The sequence below is a fragment of the Rhinolophus sinicus genome, chromosome 14, assembly GCF_057876585.1.
Source record: "Rhinolophus sinicus isolate RSI-liver-muscle chromosome 14, RSI-T2T, whole genome shotgun sequence".
Taxonomy (NCBI): Eukaryota; Metazoa; Chordata; class Mammalia; order Chiroptera; family Rhinolophidae; genus Rhinolophus; species Rhinolophus sinicus.
The window spans coordinates 118,333,211-118,353,910 of record NC_142514.1 but is presented as its reverse complement, the minus strand read 5'-3'; the positions used below and the strand labels follow the sequence as shown (position 1 = coordinate 118,353,910).

The window sequence follows — 20,700 nt, the reverse complement described above, 5'->3', positions numbered from 1 at the left end:
CACCTGCGGCCCACCAGTTTTAGCCTGCAGCTCTGCCAGTCTTCCTTTTTCCTCCATCCTCCTGAACCTCTGCCCAGCATCTAATAATCCTTATAGTGTATCCCTAGTGTATCCCCTCATCAGCCAAGGACTTCTTGCTACCTGCTCTTGCTTACTTTCATTTGGAAAATGAAAACCAGTTCCCGAGCACCTGGTTCTCTAGTGCATGGAATCTGTGCTGCATCTTTTGCAGTTGTCATGTTCTGAGTGTAATGGCTGGGTTTTGTGTAAGGGTAACAACTTCCTTAATATTTGTTACTCTTAATGGCCTTTGCAGAGGGCAAGGGACAGGGTAATAATAGGGCTGTCGATAGAAATGTAGTTATTTTAACAGTTTTGTCCTCGGCCAGGTGAACTTCAACTTGGACCTGGATAGTTCTGGTAATGTGGATCTTTCTCTACAGGATTACATCTAACTGGAATGTTTTGGTTAAGCAGAATATGTCGTTGTTCCTATCTGCAGTATTCTGATTTTATTAACAAGAATTCGTTTACATAAAAAAAGAATTCAGTTAGAAGGCTGATGAGAGTGTTGCGGCAAAATACACATGTACAACATTCTGTGTAAGGAATGAGATTTTAGTAACTAATAATCTGCCAGTTTTTCTAACTTTTCCTTTGTTGCAGAGACATGTATGTATAACAGAAGGAACAAATAAGCCCTAATTTGTAGAATTTTGAATCTTTCATTTGAGAGTAATACTTGTATGTCTAATTGTAATTTTTTACATGGAACATGGTGAGAAAAGGCTAGGCTAAGATTAATAATTAACTCTTTGTAGATTATTTTATATTAATTATTTAAACAGATTTTTCAAATTTTAAATTCTGTGGTAAAAGTCTCCATTCAACGGTATTTTAAAAATGCCAAAACGTGACTTTTTTTGTATTGGTTTATCTGATTTGGGTGATTATCAGGTATAAAGGAGAGCTCCTGGTATTTTGTCAAGGACAGAACCATGCTGGGATGGTTCTCGATGTCAGGTGATATGAAAGAAAATTGGGGGAAATGCACCAGGTACATAACCTTGCTACATTAATAGTACTCTTCCAGACCTTGGCTTTACTCTGGGAAAAAGTAGGTAGACATAAAATGACCCCCTTTATTTGGAAGTCAGACACATTTCTCAGTAGTGGAATTCCTATCATATTTCCTCACACAAAATCTAAAAAGCAGTACTGCTTGCTAGCTCATGAAAGACAAGCCAAATGTAAAAGACAAGCCTTGTGTGTAAACATCTGCTGGAGCTTATCCAAATGCAAGACCGAGCTTTGGGTCGCTGTTTAGTACACAGGAAAAGTGATGATTTAGCTTAGCAAACTGATACGTGTTTGTGTGTGGAGGGGAGTACTGAGTTGCTAATAGAAATGGGCGTTCTGTATAGTGTATTATCTCTTCACGTGGAAGCTACGTAAATTGATTTTACTTTGCCATAGTGAGAATTTTGTTTTCATCATTTGTGTAATTTTCTTATTCCTTAAAAGTCTGAATGAAAGCTATGTCCCTTACCTCGCCCCCCAAAAGAGGAGTTAGTGGTCGTGTGTCATGCAAGGACTCACGCAGGGTCTCAGCTCCTGCTCCCCACATAAGAACATAGGACATGGTGAGGCCAAAAAGGAACACCCACGGAGCCATAGATAGGGGAGTCATACGACTATATACTCGCTGGAGGCCGGGCGAGGCACACGAAGTAGGATCCACATGATCTGCAACCGCTGTCTGCTTTTCTGCCTCCCAACCAGCCAACCAGCCAACGCAATCACGGCAGTTACATCAGCAACCCAACCAGTTACAGCCAACAGCCAACCACCACCTGAGCCAGCACCCCGCCACGCGAGCCCGAGAGCCTGGAAACTGCTCTCTGGGACTTCATCCCCACATTATGGGAGGGATTAACAAGGAGAAGCAAATTAAAATTGTGAAAACAATGTAAATATTATGGTTTTGGAACTTGTATCAGACTTTGTGAGCCTTCTATGCAAAAATTATGTGACACTGGCGAATCAAAGGAATGAGAGATTAATTAGCCTGTTTTAAAAGTTGGTTGCGGGAAATTTGAGGGACAGTAAAAAATTGTCAATATAAGAGATAATAGGGGTGACTTTTTTAAGGGGCACACTGTTTGGAGAAGATTTCGTAAAGCTGTGAACTCATGAAAAAATGATGTCAATGTAGGAAATAATAGGCAGAAACTTTTAAAGGCTTATACTGACTGCTTGTCATTCCTGTTTTTCCTTAGGTGATCATTTCTAACGTTATTATTACTTCCTTTGAATTCCAGCTCCATCATTGCACCTTTTTCTCAGTATGTGAGGTTGCTGAATTCCTCTTCCATTTTCAGTAATTTCCTCTATCCTCTGAAGCAGCGGTGGTGTGCAAGGATCCTTCGTAGCCTTTTTACTGTTTGCTTGCCTTGTGTGATAACATCTGCTCCCAGGGTTCCACCCCTGACCTCATTTTTCTGAGCTGTGGGTCTGATTTTCCCCAGCCTACTACCTATCACCACCTGGATGTGCTTCAGGCATCTCAGACTCTGTCAAAACAAAGTACTTCCTTCTCTTCCAGCTTGTTCTTTTTGCGTTCTCATTTGTTGGGTTATGTACTCATCCACCCGGTCATCTCAGAGAGTAACATGAGTCCTTCGAAGTCTTCCTGTTTCCTTCCACTCCACTTTTAAATTGGAGGCTTTTCACTCTACCCAGATCTAATATTTGATTAGTCGTGCAATTCCATGCCCACAATATCTTACATTTGATTTTCTCTGCCCGCATTAATACTCCTTCTGTGTGTGTGTGTGTGTGTGTGTGTGTGTGTGTGTGTGTGTGCGTGAGAGAGAGAGAGAGAGAGAGAGAGAGAGAGAGAGAGAGAAAGAGAGAGAGAGAGAGAGAAATATATGTTTTTTCTTAGCTTAAAACAACAAAAATGTATTCCCTGGCCAGAAGTCCAAAATCAAGGTAACACCAGGAAGGACCATGCTCTCTCTGAAGGCTGTAGGGTGGATCTCTCCTTGCCTCGTCTAGTTTCTGGTGTTGTCAGCAATCCAAGACGTTCCTCCACATGTAAATACATCACTCCAATCTATGACTCCATAGTCACATGACATACTCCCTGTGGTCTGTTTATTAGATTCTACTTAGTCTTTTTAATATGAACTTCTAGGTGCCAAGGAATCTGTATTCTCATCAGCTGTGAACACATTGTGGCTGCTCAGTAATTGCTGAACATGAACCACTCTATATTTTACTAAGAAGAGCATGATACGAAGAAGGGTTTTGAATATCTGTGGAGGGAGTGAGCCAGGGAATGGACTGACTATAAGTCGGCTCTTTAATGTTGACCCTGCCAGGCTTCATATGTGACTGCTCTGGCCTGGTTGTACTGACTGTTAGGATTGGGTAACCCAGGGGACCGCAGTCAGCACCAGGGGTTAGGATTTCATTCCAGTCCTGGTGCTGCCATTAACTAGTGGCATGGATACAAGTCATTCATCCCAGACCCTATTTTCTTCAAAAATGGGAATTATATTTGCCCTATATTCCTTGTAGGATTGTTGTGTGGGTAATGGAAAAAAACACACAAAAATGCATAGTAACATAATATAAAAATGTAGCATTGTAATTTTAATACTTTCAGCTTTTTTTCAAGACTTGAACAGGTTTTCGTCAATGTTACTATCATTCTTTAGAAACAAGATTACTTAAGTGGAAATACTTTCCTTGAATGTTAAAGTATGGACTTGTTTGTCCTGCAAATTAAATCAGTTTGGTAGGAAATGATTAGAAAGTATATCATGGTTTGGATTTAGCTTTTTGCTTTTGAACAAATAAATAGTTATCCACTATTATCTGGAAACTAAGAAAGCATTAGGCTGGCATTTAGGTTTGATGAACAGGCAACACAGATTTTGAAACTTCATCGACTTATCTGCTGGTGCCTCCGTTATGCGGGTCAGTGGTCTATAAAAGTTATTAAAAATGGGGGGCACAACTTGCACTTGTCAGAAGTGGGCAGTTTTACAAAATATAACAGGCCAAACTGCAGATGAAAGACCTTTTTTCCACATTGGTTTCTGCATTGAAAGCAGACAGTGGCTTACAAAAGCAAGCACTGTCTTAGGTGTTTCTTATGATGCACAGATGGTTTGTAAATGTAATGATGTTTGAAGTGAGATCATCCCAGAGGTTATTGGTGAGAAAAGAAAATAATGAGATGGGCCGGGCATTGCTGGAAGGTCTGAGAGCAGGGAATTATGGGGTAAAAAGGAACATTTAATTAAGAATTGCAAAGGAAGATTCAGTTGGCTCAGCGATAAAATTGAATTGAGCCAGGTTGCTAGTTGATCCAGGAAAGGTGGTATGATTGGTGTCAGAATCACCAGAAGAGGATATTTGGATGATACTCTAATGACAAAACAGATTATTAAAAAAAAAAAAAAGATATTTCTTAAGGGCTCTATGAGCTTAAGGGGATTGCTTCCCTGGGGCGGGGGGATGTAGGGAACAATGAACAGGCAGTCTAGATTTTTGGAAAGGCTTGGAAAGTGAAGCAGGGCCTGGAAAACGCCGACCTCAGGCATTAAGCAAAGAAAATAGAGATCATAATAATCCTGAACAAGGAATAAGCAGTGAGTGAAAGCTTCCTGGATTGTTAGGTTTAAGCTCTGTTGTGTGCATGTCTTTTTCTTCCCATTATTGCCTTGGTTCTTCTGACTGCTTGTCGTGCAGGAGACCCTGCTCGCTGCGCCATTTGTCGTGCAGGGAGGCCTGCGGGGTCTCTGCTCCCGCTCCCCATACAAGAACGCAGGATATGGTGAGGCCAAAAGGGAACACCCACGGAGCCATAGGTAGGGGAGTCATACCACTATACTCTCTCTGGCGGCACTATACTCTCACTGGAGGCTGGATCCACACTGTCCGCAAACCGCCATCCGCGCTTGCCACCCCAGCCGCCATCTTCTTGCTAGCCCCATTCTCCTCTCTCCTCTCTCTCTCCTGCTAGCGTAGCCACAGCAGTTATATTAGTGGCCAATGGCTCACTGGTTACAGCTGACGGCCAACTAGCCACAGCTGATGGCCATGCAATCACAGTTGGCCATTTACTACCTGAGCCAGCACCTGTCTATGTGAGGCCGAGAGCCTGGAAACTACTTTCTGGGGCTCTGCCCCCACACTGCTCTAATGGAAATTGGAATCCGATAGATATTCATGACTGACTGTGATGTTTGGTGACACCCACTGATGAGAGTGAATGAGAGAGGAGGAAATAAGGGTGCAGAACCAAAATGTCAGTTGCAAGACACTCTTCCCATGTTAAATCCTTAGGCTATGGCTTAGACTTTCTCGTGTTTTTTTTTGTTGTTGTTGTAGATTGTATTTTGCACTTCTGTCAGAACATACATTAATTTAAATAAATCTCAATTTATTCAAATAATCTGAACATTAAATCTGGCTAAAAGAAACAGTGGTTGCTTTGTAGTTGTAGCTAGTTTAGTATTATCATTCACACATGTGCAGTGCTAATAACGTTTAATCTTTAACCATTAGAACATTTTAATGTTCAGTAGATTCCTTGAAGATTTAACATTAACAGCAGTCAGCCTGGTATAGTAGAAAGAGCCTGGGCTTTAGAATCAGCAATGCTTTTCAATCCCAGTTCTGCCACTTACTGAGCAAGTCACTTAGCTTCTTTTGTGGTTTTTCCTTGTCTATACCATGAGAATAATATTTATTGCATATGCAATTTGTAGAATTAAATAAGATAACACATATAAAGTATCTGGCACAATGTATATAGTACTTGGTATTAAATATTAATTTCTCATCTATCTCATTTCTAGCTAATATTGAGACTAGGAAGCAAAATTAGACCAGAGTTATAAACAACCACCACCATATTTTATTCAAAAAAGGATGTGAGGTGGCTTTTCTAAGCAAAATTGTTACCTTACAGGGACAAATATATATATATGGAGAGAGAAAGAGAGAGAGAGAGAGAGAGAGAATATTTGATGTTGATATGAGAGCTGATACCATGTGCCATTGCTTGGTATCATGAATGTGGCCGGTAGTGAGTGGAAGACATTGCTTCTGTGGAATAATTTAGCTATCTTTTTAAGGACCTTTCCACATCTGAGATTTTATGATTTTACAAAAAACATGGTGTTTTATTATGTTTCATTTTAATGATTTGATTATTTGCTTTTTTTTTTTTTTTTAATCTCTGGCAAGTTAGCTCCATAAGAGTTGGCACCAGATCTTTGGGACACTGGAGTTGGACACCATGATACATTTTTCATCAATGTCTTTTAAATGACTGGATTTACAAGAAGTTGTGTCAAACTAATGTTGGGAGATGCAGAAGTCCACAGGTTGTCACAAACCACTTAGTGTTGGAACCAATTCTGAAAATTTTATACAAAGACAAGTATCTTAGTGAAAAAGCCAGTCATATTATGTAGATTTAACAGAATGAGATAAATTAGAGCAGGCTTACTTAAGGAATTGATATTTGTATTAAAGAATGAATTTTTTCTTTAGCATGCAGTAATTCAAGTCCAAGAGATATTGCCAAGAAAGCGAAACTATACCAGTGATTTATGTTGTTTCCTATTTGTAACAAAGTATTGCTTATGTTATTTTCAAGATGCCATTTCTGAGTGCTGATTTTCATTGTATGGGAATGCCTTCTTTTAAAATGCCATTCATTTTTTAAACAACATTACTGAAGTATAGTTCACTACCATAAAATTCATAATTTTAAAAATGTACAATTCAATCGTATTTCATGTGTTTATGGGCTTATGCAGCCATCGCCATCATCTAATTTTATTTTAAAAATTGTTTTCAGCTTTATTGAGGTATAACTGACAAATCAAATCATAAGATATTCAAAGTGTACATCAAGGTGATTTGATATACAAATACATTTTGAAAGGAGTTCCACCAGTTAACACATTCATCACCACATATTTTAGTGAGAACATTTAAGTTTAATTTTTAGCAAATTTCAATTATATAATACAGTGTTATCAATTGCAGTCACTGTGTTTTACATTAGATTCTCGTTCCTTATTTACCTTACAGCTGGAAGTTTGTAACTTTTTAACCATTCTTTCTCTATTTCTCCTAGCTCCTGGCACCCACCAGTGCAGCATTTGTCTCTCTCTGTCTAGCTTATTCCACTTAGCATAATGCCCTCACAATCAATCTATGTTGTCACAATGACAGGATTTCCTTCTTTGTCATGGCTGGATAATATTTGATCATATATATGTAAATCTCACATCTTCTTCATCCATTTATCATTGATGGACATTTAGGTTGTTTCCTTATCTTGACTATTGTGAATAATGCTGCAATGGACATAAGCTTGTATATAATTCTTCGATATCCTGTTTTTATTTTCTTTGCAAATATACTCAGGGATTGCTGGGTCGTAAGATAGTTCTATTTTTAATTTTTTGAGGATCCTGCATACTGTTTCCTTGGTAGCTGAACCAATTTGCATTCCTGCTAACCGTGTACAAGGGTTCCCTTTTCTCCATATCCTCACCAACACTTGTTGTTTCTCGTCTTTTTGGTGATCACCATTCTAACAGATGTGAGGTGATATTTCTTTGTGGTTTTGATTTGCATTTCTCTAATGATTAGCGATGTTGAGCATTTTTTGTATGTACCTTTTGGCCATTTGCATGTCTTCTGTGGAAAAATGTCTATCTAGGTCCTCTGCCCATTTTTTAATCAGATTGTTTGGTATTGTTTTGAGTCGTGTGAGTTCTTTATATATTTTGGAACCACTATGTTATTTTTCATTGCCCTAATAGAAATCCCATACCCATTAGTGGTCATTCCATATTCTTTCTCTTCCGGGGCCCCTGGCAACTGTTATTAATATAACTTCTGTTTCTATAGATTTGCCTGTTCTGGACTTTATTTATAAATGGAATTATGCAATCTGTGGTCTTCTGTGATTGACTTCTTTCACTTAGCATGTTTTCAGGGTTCGTTTGTATTTTAGCATGTACTGGTACTTTATTTTTATTGCCAAATATTCATTTGTATGGATATACCACCACATTTTGTTATCCATTTATGAGTTGATGGACATTTTGGTTATTTACTTTTGTTTCTTTTTGCTATTATGAATAATACTACAAACATTCATGTACCTGGTTTTGCGTGGCTGTATGTTTTCATTCCCTTGGGTCTATCCCTAGGCATGGAATTGCTGGGCCATATGGTAACTCTGTGTTGGAACTTACCATTATAAATAGAAACTTAATAGGTTTATAAGCATTTATATTACTTTTTTATGATGGGAAGCAGTTTGAGAGCTAAATGTATATTTAAATCAAAGTTATAACTTCCCATAACAAATCCACTTTGACCTTTATATTTTTTGGAGGAAACAATTACTAGGTGGGTTTAAGGAGGAGATATTTTCATATTCTTTTAATTTTCATTATAGATCCATAAGCATTTAAAATTTTATAACGTAAATATAGGACATTACCAGTTTTTACATATGTGCAAAGAGTGGTAAGAGGAGTGGAGAGGAGAAAATAATGAGAAAATGCAGAGAACAACGTGTTATGGGACAGGAGAGATGTGGAGAAGAGAGCGAATGGAACTCATTTTCTCATATATTCATTCTGCATATTTATTTAGCACTTGCTCTATGTCAGATACTGTTCTAGGCCTTGGAAACACCTAGAGACCCACTTGGAAACACTCTAGGCCTTGGAAACACAGACCACACAGAGACCCAGCCCTTCTGGGTTTACATTTACTGAGGGCATGCTGCTAATATTGTACGGTGTGTGTGTTGCTGCTTGGTGTTAAGACTTCCTAGGTACCGTGTGTATCCTTTGTCTCCTCTAGACAGCTTTTCTCTGTTTCACAGTGTAACTGCACGTACCTCTATTACAGCAGTCAACAGCTTAGGGATCTCATACGAGAATGGGAAAATCCATTCTTCATCCACTCAGATCACTTCTGGAAACTTATAGAAGTCATGTACTGTACTTCAAGCATTGTCTTAGATCCTGACTGTGTGTGTGTGTGTGTGTGTGTGTGTGTGTGTGTGTGTGTGTAAGCCCTGGTTTCCTCATTTTTACAATGAGGGTAATAATAATAATAACTATTTTTCATAAGGATTAAGTCTCTTGTGGGATGTATCTAGCATAGTGCCTGGTACATAGAAATCAGCAAATGGTCGATATTATAATCTCACTATATCTTTTAACAGAAAAAATTAAGTAATCTCAATATTAAAAAGATTTAAAATGGGAAAACATTTTCAATGCCTTTCTATGGTATTAAACTTTATTTTTCATTTAACCTTCCATGTCCACAGGAACACACTTAAAAATATACATATAATACATATACCATTTACATATAAACTTATATCATTATATCAGATATTTTCTTGCTTTGGCATATTTTTTATTAGCATATTTATGGCTATAAGTTCTCAGATTGAAGGTGGCACTTATGTGTAAGTACTTTAAAGCAGTCTACATATGAAATATAAGTGAAGCCAGAGACGGTTACATTTTGAATAAAGAAACATCTGCAGTTTGCTACAGTTCACCAAAAGGAAATTGGATCATGTATCAGCTATGTGATCGAATAAGACTTTCATCTTTTAAAGGATTTTTCCTGCCTAAAATCTGCATTCATCCCTTATTCTGAAATGAAGCCTGTAGTAGATACATTGTGACATGGAGTTTGGGGAGCCCCAACATATCCTGTTATTGGAGTGCAGCTGCAGCATCCGCTGAACTTTGCTGAAAATAAGAAATAACTGTTTTTTGAAAGCTTCTTCACATTTAGATAGCTTTTCTTTTCTTCCTTTTTTTTTTTTTTCCAAAGTTCTTAGTTTATTAGTCCTCTCACAAAAAATCTGCTCAATCACCACAAAGTCACCGAGGAATCTTTATTCCTTCTGTCATCCCATCTCCACCTCATTTTTTGCCAGCACCAACATTGGCCTTTGCAGTCCCCTAACTTTTCTCCATTCTGTTCTTGTGTTCCTTTCGCTGTTTTCTTGAGGTCTTTTTCTTCTTATACAGGCCATGTCTTGCAAGTCTCTGGGTTCATTTTTCTTTGTGTAATCCAAGGAGTCATAAATTATGCCAAAGCCAGTTGTTTTGCCACCACCGAAATGGGTTCTGAATGCAAATACAAAGATGACACCTGGTGTGGTGTTGTACATTTTGGCTAGTTTTTTCCTCGAATTTCTGTCGTAGGTACTGTTGCCTTCCCAGGGTGAAGAATGTTGATGACCATTTGTTTCCATTGAAGTAGTCAATTGGTCATGATCTTCCTGGTCTGGACAGTTAACTGTGTTGTTCATGATGGCGGCCGACCCTTTATAGCCAGGGAGGAAAAGAGGATTGCTTCATTTTCTTAACATGGACAACTTAGTGCTTATATGTTTCTTTTCAGGCCCTAAATTTTCAGTTTTTAGGACTTATAAATCACTTCATCTTCTATATATTACAAACAGTGTACTTTTTAAAGAAGTTACTTTTTAAATTAATCAGAGAGGAGAGACTAGTTTTTGGGCATCTTTGGCTTTAGGCTTTCAATTCTATTTACCCCTACTGCTCCAGCCCCTTCAAAGTATACATGTGCACACACAGCAAGCCCAGGTTCCTCTAAACCAGGGGTGTCCAAACTTTTTCCAGTGGTTTTCACCAAGGGCCATATGCGGTAAAATACACAAACAGCCAGGCCACTCACTCGAGGTGAAGTACGTATTGCCTCACCTGGTTTATTTAAGTAAACTAAATATATTTTTGGAATTTGCTGCGGGCCAATTAACAATGGATTGTGGGCTGCAGTTGGCCCATGGGCCGCAGTTTGGACACCCCTGCTCTAAACTATGGTCTGTGTCTCTTTCTTTGTCTAGTACTCTGCCTGGTACATATTTATTGTCAGGTAACTGTTGAATACATAGTTATGTCGAGTTTGTGAAAATTTAGCACAGAGATAATTCTAAAGCTGAGGACTCTGGTGACCACTTGTCAAATCCTGCGGTCATCAATTTACTGTACTGTTGTATTTTTGATCCTGTCGGCCACTCCTCGCTTCCTGAAGCTTCTTCTCCCTTGGCTTCTGGAGAGCCATGTTCTCTTACTAGCCTTTTCATCAACTTTCCTACTTTTTCCTCTGAGTCTTTCAGAATTCTTTACCTTTTCCTTCCTCTTGAATGTAGGTAGGTGTTCATATTGTCCAATGAGAACCTTTTCTCAATGAATATTTCTTCACTACCAAATGGCTAGCATCTGTAAGATAAGTGGGGGAAGAGTAGCAGATAAGTGAGCACTAGACACGTGACAGTTGATTAACCAAAGGATAAATACAGCTGTTACCCTGTACCAGGAATCAGAGAAATGAATGTAAGAGTAAGTTTTCCATTGTTTACCTATTAAATTAGCTAAAAGATTTTTTAAATGCCTTTGCTAATTAGGGTGTAGTAAGACTCTTTCATTATGCTGCCGATAGCACAAATTTGTACATTAGTAACAAATTTCAAGAACCTTAAAGGGTTTATATGCCCTGATACAGTGATCCCAATTACGTTACTTCTTGTACAGCAGGTAATTTTGATTTCCCACCCAGCCTCTGTGTCCTTTCATTCTTTCTGTAAGAACTGTGAGTTTGTTCAGGAATACAACCCTTCTCCAGATTAGCTGAGTCATTCATTGTAACCCCTTGCTGGTGACCCAGTTCTAATCAAGATGTAAAGGACTTGAGCTGTGTTTCTCTCAAGTTTAAATAACCAGTAGCACCCATGTGAGTTTGCTGTGGAACAGCATTAAATTCGGGAACTGGGTCCCAACCTATGTGTAATTATGGTAATTAGAAATGACAACTAATTTAGTAAACTTTAACAGTAATTATCTAGTCAATTAAACGTAACTCTTATGATATAAATCTAAAGAAAAGCAGGATGCAGAATTGTGTACATACTTTTGTCATTATGTGAGGACAAAAATATGTCTGTGAACAAACTTAGTAATGTCTAACAAGATGGAATGCTGTGTGTAAATGCACTAGGATTGCAATATTAGAAAGACACCCCCCCCACACACACACACTTTGTAATGGATTAAAGGAAGTTAGTGAGAACCTAGTGGGAGGTGTTGGAGAATGAGTCTTGCTAGTTCCCCCTCCCCTTTACCCTCAGAGCTTTGCAGCTGCGATTCCAGCTGTGCTTGCTGTTTTCCATGGGGGGGGGGGGGTTGGAGGTAGGGGTGGAGTGGGAGGCTAGGAGCTCTCAAGCTCCTGCCAATTACTGTGAGTTGATGAGTTGATGAGGTAGAAGTTGAGACAGTCTTTCTTGTCTGTACTCTTTAACTACATTTCTTTCCAATCCATTAATAATTCTCTGTAAATAATTTGCTAGCAACTTATTTAATTTATAGTCTTCACATCCTTTATGTACTTGCTTTCATACTTTCATACTTTCCAGTTCCTGGCTATTTAATTTGGTTTGTCTTCTTTTATCCAGTTCTCTTTGAGTAGTTTCTCTTTTCATTCATTTACAAATGGCCTATGAAGGCCGTCATAAAATATACATATCCAGGTCTGGGCTGTTTTATTTGGTTGCGGTAAGCACACCGTTTTCATGGACAAATTGGTTATACCCGGTGTTGTACTAAAATATAACTAGTATTAAAAACTATGAGGGTTCTCCTGGAAAACATTAGGTTTTAAGGATGTTGAGAGTATATTTCTGACAAGGGTTAAGGCACAGAACTATGGTGAGTTTGATTTCTTTTGTAATGTTTTATAAACTATCAGAAGCAAATCTAGTTCCTGTGAAAATTCCTCATAGGAAAATATGACCTTATTGTTTTTGAGGTAACAGATATTGAGGCATATGGGTCAGGGATAAATGGAGAAAGCTGGAGACTCAGAAATCATGAAAAGGGAGTTCTACCATCTGGCAAGATTTGGCATCAGTTAGGGCAATCTGGGAGTTGATCCTGACCCTGTGACTCCATATATAAACTTGGGTGACTCCTTTGCTCCCTCTGAGGCTGTTTCCTTTACTTTAAATTTGGGATAGCCATCTTTGCCACAGAGATTTATTCTGAGAATTAAATCCATTCATTTGTCAGATAATTATTAATCACCTACTGTGGATTAAGCATTGTGCTAGGAACATAATATTCTAAAGTAAGAGATTCAATAAAACGATAATTTGGCTTCTCTTTAATTTCTGCTAAAAATACTTGGAAATTATATAGCTTTTAATTGAGAGGAATTTGGTATAATATCAGCTATTTATTGGCTATGCTTCAGGGATTTCTTTAGGGAATCTGCAAAAATTTGTTCCTTTGGATGTATCACTCTAAGTGATCTGCTGTATTCATTGCCTTTCCATGCCAAGCTTAAATATGAGCAAATTTGTTGCATTCTGTTTACTTTGGTAAACTATGGGTTTGCATTTGTAATGTGGTTTGAATTTTATTGTATTTATTCCTCATCCTTTCTAACAAAATTGTTATGCCACAATTGTCTTACCTACTCTTTTTCTTTAATGAAAAATAAAGAATAATCTAAAGCAAGAATTTTGGCTAATGGGCTCTGGCCACTCTGAACAGGTATGGTTTTATAATATGGTATCAGTATCCTGTACTTTCTGTTATTTAAATCATGAGTAACCTAATGGGCAGAATGTTGCAAAGATTCTGAAATCCTGTTTTTGTGGAAATATGCACAACCTTTTTAGCAGAGGGTTTTAAATGATCTAGAGACTATGAAATACTTTGCTTAAAGAGGATTAAATTGTATTTACCTGTGAAGTCAACTCCTTTAAAAGGCGTAATGTAAAAAAGTTTTTGTTATGGCATTTAATATTCCTAAATTTGCTAATTTTTATATAAACATTTCAAAGGATGAACAGTGAATTGAATTTTATGTCCACTCACCTGAGAAATTTACAACTTATTCTGTGTGTTTTTGTGTGTGATACTTGAGATCGTTTGCTGTCATCTGAAGCAGCCATTCCGACTGACCCCTACTTCCAGAGGTGATGGGGTCCTTTATCTTTCTTCCACTACCAGGGTGAAAGGGAATTCCAAAATTTTAGTATGAAAGGAATTTTCTTGAACAGATATGACAGCCAGCCCTCTAACATCTGGAGATGGTTCTTGGGCCTGATGAAGAGGTAGTAAACATCCGTGAGAGAAGAGAAGAGATGTCTGGCGAGGCTTCTCAGACCCTTCTGTTAGCCCTGGTTAGGTTGAACTATATATAGCAGACAGACCTAAATAATTCTTATTTAGCTTTTACTTTGGATTCCAAATGAACTATACCCTTGTGCAACCTTGTTAACTCTTGTGTCTAGTTGGAGACTAGAAGAACCTAACTTTCCTCTTGCTGTTTTTAAATGTGTAGGGCTGGGACAAGACTTGCAACATGGTAGAAGTAATAATCTGCCTTTAAGGGACGCCCCCTCCCCATTCCATTTCCTGTTCTACTTAACTTGCTGCTTCCGGACATGTTTATCTGAAAATGGTAACAAGAGAGAGTAAGCAGTGCAGTTCCTGAGTATATGTTCATCTGATTTATTAGATAATCACCTTCTCATTTTCAATACTGGTGGCCATATTAAAACATTTTTTCATTTTTGATTAAAACCATAATTGAAAGAGATAACAAAAAGCCAACACGAGGGAAGCTAAATGTCAATAGGATTTACCCATTCTTGACCAGGAAAAATACAACTATACCAGTTGTTAGGGACCTTATAAGAGTCAGGAAGCAGTGATTCCTGTTCTTGAAAAGCTTACAAACTACACAGAGCACAAATATGTGAAAAGAACTAAAGTGGATGGTTTTAGGTGGGTGAAAGGTCACTAGAGGAATTGCATTCAGCATATCTTGGAAGGTGGTGTCCATGGATTGGACTAGTGTCTTGGGAAGAGAGTCCATAGTACAGGACAGCATGGGCGAAAATACTGAAGCAGAAATGAATTATCATATGACAGGGCTGACAAATAGATTTCTTTTAACTGAAGCAGTGAACAAATAAGAAATGAGAAAAGAACTGGGAAACATATATTATGAATGTCTTTGAAAGTTAGTCTAAACTAGCAGTCCACTAGATGTAAGCTTCAGGGGGACCTGTGCCTGTCTTGTATTTTGATCCCAGTGGTTTCTGTCTCTTGAATTGTGCTGGGTCCATGGGTGGTGTGGAGTTATTATGTGTTGAATATGGGCCATGACTAGAAATGCAGTATATAACAGTGTGCCTTTTATTAAATTTTTCTTCAGTGTGTGCATTTAGTTAAAACCTGTTTGTGGTTCATTGCGAGGAATGTTTTTAAGCTTAGATAATTAAGAGATCAGAATTTAATTATATATAGTAACTGAAAAATGTTCGTGGAGCCTGCGTTAATGAAACGCTGTAGGCAATTAATGAAGATGTTGAAACTGAGTACTTCAGAAATAAACCAGTAGAAATTTTCTGGTTAGTGAATTTACTAATTGTTGATTTTTGAAGCATCATTTCTTTCTCGACTTACATGTCTGTTATATGAAATAGAACTCTATTTTTATGGTTCTGTATCCTTTGGGGTTAAAGCATGGTTTATTAAGGGGAAGACAATATTAGAAAGTGACCTGAGTTTCATCATAAAAAATGCACCAAAAATTAGAAATTTAGCAGTTTTATTTTGTTGGTAGAAGGAAGTTACTCTTTTTTTCTCTCTCTCTTTTTTGTAAGTCTTGTGAGAAATTGCAGGAAGGATAAGAAAGCTCCCCCCACCCCTTTTTAAAAAACTCTCTCAAGGTTATTTTGAGAATGAATGTGTTCAGTGGAGAAAACAGAAATATTAAATAATCAAAAAGAGAAAGATAGTGGGTATTGGTACAAAGCCCCTGAACTCAAGGAGGGCCAGAGAGGAAAATTCCACAATGAACTCTTGAGGTACTCAGTGCTACAGAATTAAGTATTCATAGGGGATTTCAGCAGCTTAGACATCTGTTGAATAACAATATCAGTAACATTTATCATCTGAGGATGATTTTGGGTTATGTAGAGGACAAGTTCAAAAAAGGAAATCATGGAGATGCAGTCTGGGTTTTGTTTCATGCAAGTAGGAAAGGAAAACTAATTTGAATTTGATGTGGGTTTAGTATTTACTCTTTACATGTGTTATCCTGGCACTCAAGTTTACTCATGTGGGATATTATATATTCAAATGTTCCAATGGTTTTCAAACTGGGGGTTGTGATCTGAGAGGGTTCTTGAAGTCGATTTAGTGAGTTGAGCTATTATTAAGAAAAAAATAGAATACATAAGATAGCATAGTGAATGTATTAAGGGAAATATTGTTTAATAAAATATGTTTCTGTTTTATTAAGAACACATGAATGAGTAGATAATGTTGAATTGTAAAATGCAGTTCTTACTGTGAATCATGGTCAAAAATGTAAAAAGAAAATCACAGTGTTTTTACAGAAAATGTGAAAAAGAAAATTGAGATACGCTATTATTATGTCTCTCTAGCATGTATGTGGGAAGCCTGATTAAGTTTTCTTTGGGAAGGTGAGTGGGCAGACACATTGGGAAGGAGCCATTCTCTGGTGCCACAGGACGTTTTCAGGTCACAGAGTTCTTAGCAAGTGGCACGTCGCGTGGGTCCTGTGAAGCTCTATCAAAGCAGATCCTGCTCAACTCTGCTGTGCTTAGCGCTTCAAAGTGGTCATAGCCATTGTATCTAGCAGCTGACATTAAAGTCAAGAGATAGAATTTAGCAAGTTCTTGAAAGCAGGTATTTTCTGTGCAAACTCCTGTACTTCTCGAAGAAACCACATCTTTTTATTTTGCCCTACTGGCAGTATTTCAGAATTTTGAGGAGCATAGCTTGGATATTAGTGAAAGGAAGATTTACCTAAGTGAGCAAGTTTGAAACAGGGCAAAACATCATCGTATAAGGTTTGCAGATGATAATAAATAAATTCGACAAACTTTTAAACACACCAAGGGTAGAAAAATTAAAATTACATATAGGAAGGATATTTAAAAATAGATTTGAAAGAAGAAAATTAAACTGAATATCTGAAGAATAAGAATTTGATAAAACTGGAGTCATCTATGTGGCTCATAGTAATGTCTCACTATATATGTCTCAATATATAATGTCTCAATATATATGCTTATATATTGAGATTACCCCCAAAATGTAGTAGCCAGTGGATCGTACACTGGCTAAATTAGTTTGTTGAGCAAGTAATGGTTCAGTATTTTCTTTAACATAACTATTTAAATGTGCGTGTCCTTTGATAGATCTTATATTACTTGATTAGAGCTTTAAATCATTATTTAATGAGTGATATTCGTGATGGAAGTTGTGATGCTTCACTACACATTTTTTGTTTTTATGACAATTGAGTATGAGATGTGATCACAAAATACAGTGAATGTTTAAATAAAAAAAAATTATTACAATGAAAGACACATTGCCGTTAACCCCCCTCAAAATACTCTGTTGCTTTGATCACACTTATCCCATCATTCTTGCCGCTTTCTGAAGCAGTTCTGGAAGTCCTCTTTCATGGGTGTCTTTGGTTGTGCTGTCCTGGCTGCCTCAATGTCCTGAATTGATTCAAAATGTTTTCCTTTCATAGTAATTTTGCCTTTGGGGAAGAGCCAGAAGATGCACAGTGCCAGATCTGGTGAATAAGGTGAATGAGGACACACTATAATGTTTTTATTTAACAGAAATCGCCATACCAGAAGCAATGTGTGATATGGAGTGTTGTCATGTTAGAGGATGAAGTAAAAACACTCATGAAAGAGGACTCAGAACTGCTTCAGAAAGTGGCAAGAATGATGGGATAAGTGTGTTCAAAGTGAGGGGAAATATTTTGAGGAGGATTAATGACAATGTGTCGTTTACTGTAATAAATATTAATTTAAATATTCACCGTTGTTTTTTAATTTATTGGGGTGACAATTGTTAGTAAAATTACATAGATTTCAGGTGTACAATTCTGTATTATATCATCTATAAATCCCGTTATTTTTTTATCACACCTCATACAGTGTTTCCTTAATAGATTGAGGGGACTATATACATCTTTCAAAGGAAACCTATATTAGTGAAAACATATTGGAAAGTCCCTTCAACTAATAGAAAAACTAAGAATAAGTACTTGGTGTTGGATAAACCTAAAAAAATGTCAGGGCATAGACAAATAAACTCAGATTTCTTGCTTCCCAAACTATTTCTTTATCTACCACTTGACATTGTCCTTTTTGCTGAAATACTGGCCATATTGAATTTTACAAGAAAACAATTGAATATTCAATGTTAATTTCATGTTAGTCAGGTATGGATTTTATTGCAGACTAAGGCCATGACTGCAGGATGTATCCACTTTTAGCTCAGTTGGAAGTTTTGGCCATGATAATTGTTTAACATCAGTCTCCTTGGCTACAAGGAGAAAAAGTCTAGGCAAACAAACAGATGGATTGAGAAGAACTTAAGTGACCAAGTCCAGTAGGAGTGAGCAGCTGGCCTTCTCTGGGCAGCATAACAACATTTTCCTTAGTTTGTGTGCCTACTTGCAGTCCACAGCAGGCTGGAGGTCAGACTTGTGCTACAAATGAAGCTGTTTGTCTCCAGTTTCCCCATATAGGGAAACAGGGAGCGTTACCCATATCTCTGCCTTCCCCTCTCCTCTCCTCCTCGCCTCTCCTCCTCTCCTCCGACAGAGACAGAGACAGAGACAGAGACAGAGACAGAGACAGAGACAGAGACAGAGAGAGACAGGCAGACAGACAGACAGACAGACAGACAGAGAGAGGGAGGCTGTGCGTTGGTGTGTCTGCGTACTCCCTGGCTCAGAATAACAGATGGTGAAACTGGCAGTAAAGGGACACTCTTGCCTGTGTCATTCAGATACTGCACATCCTGTCTGTTATTTTACGAAGAAGAAAAATGAAGCCATGTCTCAAACTCACAGAGATGAGTACTTGAAAAGAGAAAGAGAGAAGTAGAGAAAGCATATCAACAAAGCTACTTATTACTTCTTTATCCAAGGCAGTCACTATTCCAGGGTATAGTTTCACCCACCATCGTGGCTCTTATGATGAATTTGGCTGGTGCAGTTCCTGCTGTTGGCTGAGTCATCATGCCCCAGTTGGCCTGCGCTGTGGTCAACATTTATAGCCTTGGAACCATTGTTCCTTTGGAGCAAGATTATTGTTCCCCATCTGTCTCTGGGAGGGACATGGTCTCCGTTCTCTGGTTGCCATGTGCTCTACAGCGTGGTTTTCCTAAATTGGGAATCTGCTGGTGCTGGGAACTTACCCCAGAGATCATACCACGCTGTCCATGGGTAAGATGACCTGGTATATGTGAGACTGGGAAATCCACACAAATCACCCCTTAGTTCAGTTTACCAGCCTTTACTGAGTGCTTAGAAACTAGATGATCTGACAAAATTGCATTGATTATTTTGCTTAAGACCTTAAGTGAATGGAAAGTTTGGGTCGGCCTTAAGGATTCCATGTTTAGATTGTTTCTGTGTATTGATTGTTAATAATGTTGCACAAAAATTGGAAGATAATTAATACAAATGACTGTTCTGATGGTGGGAATTTAGTGATTCCCCCCCAACCCCCGCATTTTTCTCCAATGTTTCAGTATTGTTTGTGTAACAATATAATAGTTTTTAGTAACAACAGCCCTAGTTTTGTTCTCATGGGGACAAAAAAAGCACAAGATGAAAATTTCAGATTTATAAAAGTAAAAACATGCCTCAATTCTTGATCTTCAAGAATCTTGTAAAAACAAATAAAAAACAAAAAACTTAAAATGAGGATTTTTTTAATGTTAATTTTATTTGACTGTATTTTTTGTGGTAACATTATTTTTTGAAAAGCCCATTATTGATATCTAATATTCATTGAGCACATACTGCTTCTAACAATTTAAAATACAAATAGTCTTCTAACTAGGGTTTTATTTTATTAAAACATTTTAATAATTTAACCATAAACATTTCAAATATACTCAAAAATAGGATATTAACAGTCAACTACTATATACTTACCATTCAGGTTCTATTCAGCTTCTTTTTGAAAGCTATTAAGAAATTAAGCATACAGTACAGAGTTCCCTTATTATTCACCCTCCCCTGACATGTGCGCACATATGCAGCTTCCCCTGTTATTAACATCTTTCATTAGTGTGGTATGCTTGTTGGAATGAATGAACCATATTGACATTATTATTACCTGATGTCTGTAGTTTACATTAGAGTTCACTCTTTATGTTGTATCGTTCTAAGGGTTCTGCAAATGCATAATGTCATTTATCCACCATTATAATATCAGGCACAGTAGTTTCACAGCCTAAAATATACACTATGTATCTAGCACCTAAGAATGTTCTTTTCTTTTCTCCCAAACCTCTGGCAACCACTGATCTTTTTATCGCCTCTGTAGTTTTGTCTTTTCCTGAATGTTATATATAGTCTTTTCAGATTCGCTTCTTTCACTTGCCAATATGCATTTAAGGTTCTTCCTTGTTTTTTCATAACTTGATACCTCATTTCTTTTTATTGCTGAATGATAACACCATTGTATGAATGTACTACAGTTTCTTTATCCATTCACCTACCTAA

At 37.6% G+C, this 20,700-nt stretch overlaps 1 protein-coding gene and 2 pseudogenes across 1 annotated transcript in view; 2 read left to right on the top strand and 1 right to left on the bottom strand.

Annotated features, from left to right (window-relative positions):
* The window catches only part of ARHGAP42 (Rho GTPase activating protein 42), a 253,545-nt gene that overhangs the window by 7,547 nt on the left and 225,298 nt on the right, over positions 1-20,700 (top strand). The window lies entirely within an intron of this gene.
* LOC148755810 (small ribosomal subunit protein eS24 pseudogene) lies at positions 10,008-14,065 on the bottom strand (annotated as a pseudogene).
* The window catches only part of LOC109452616 (acylglycerol kinase, mitochondrial pseudogene), a 42,914-nt pseudogene continuing 36,417 nt past the window's right edge, over positions 14,204-20,700 (top strand).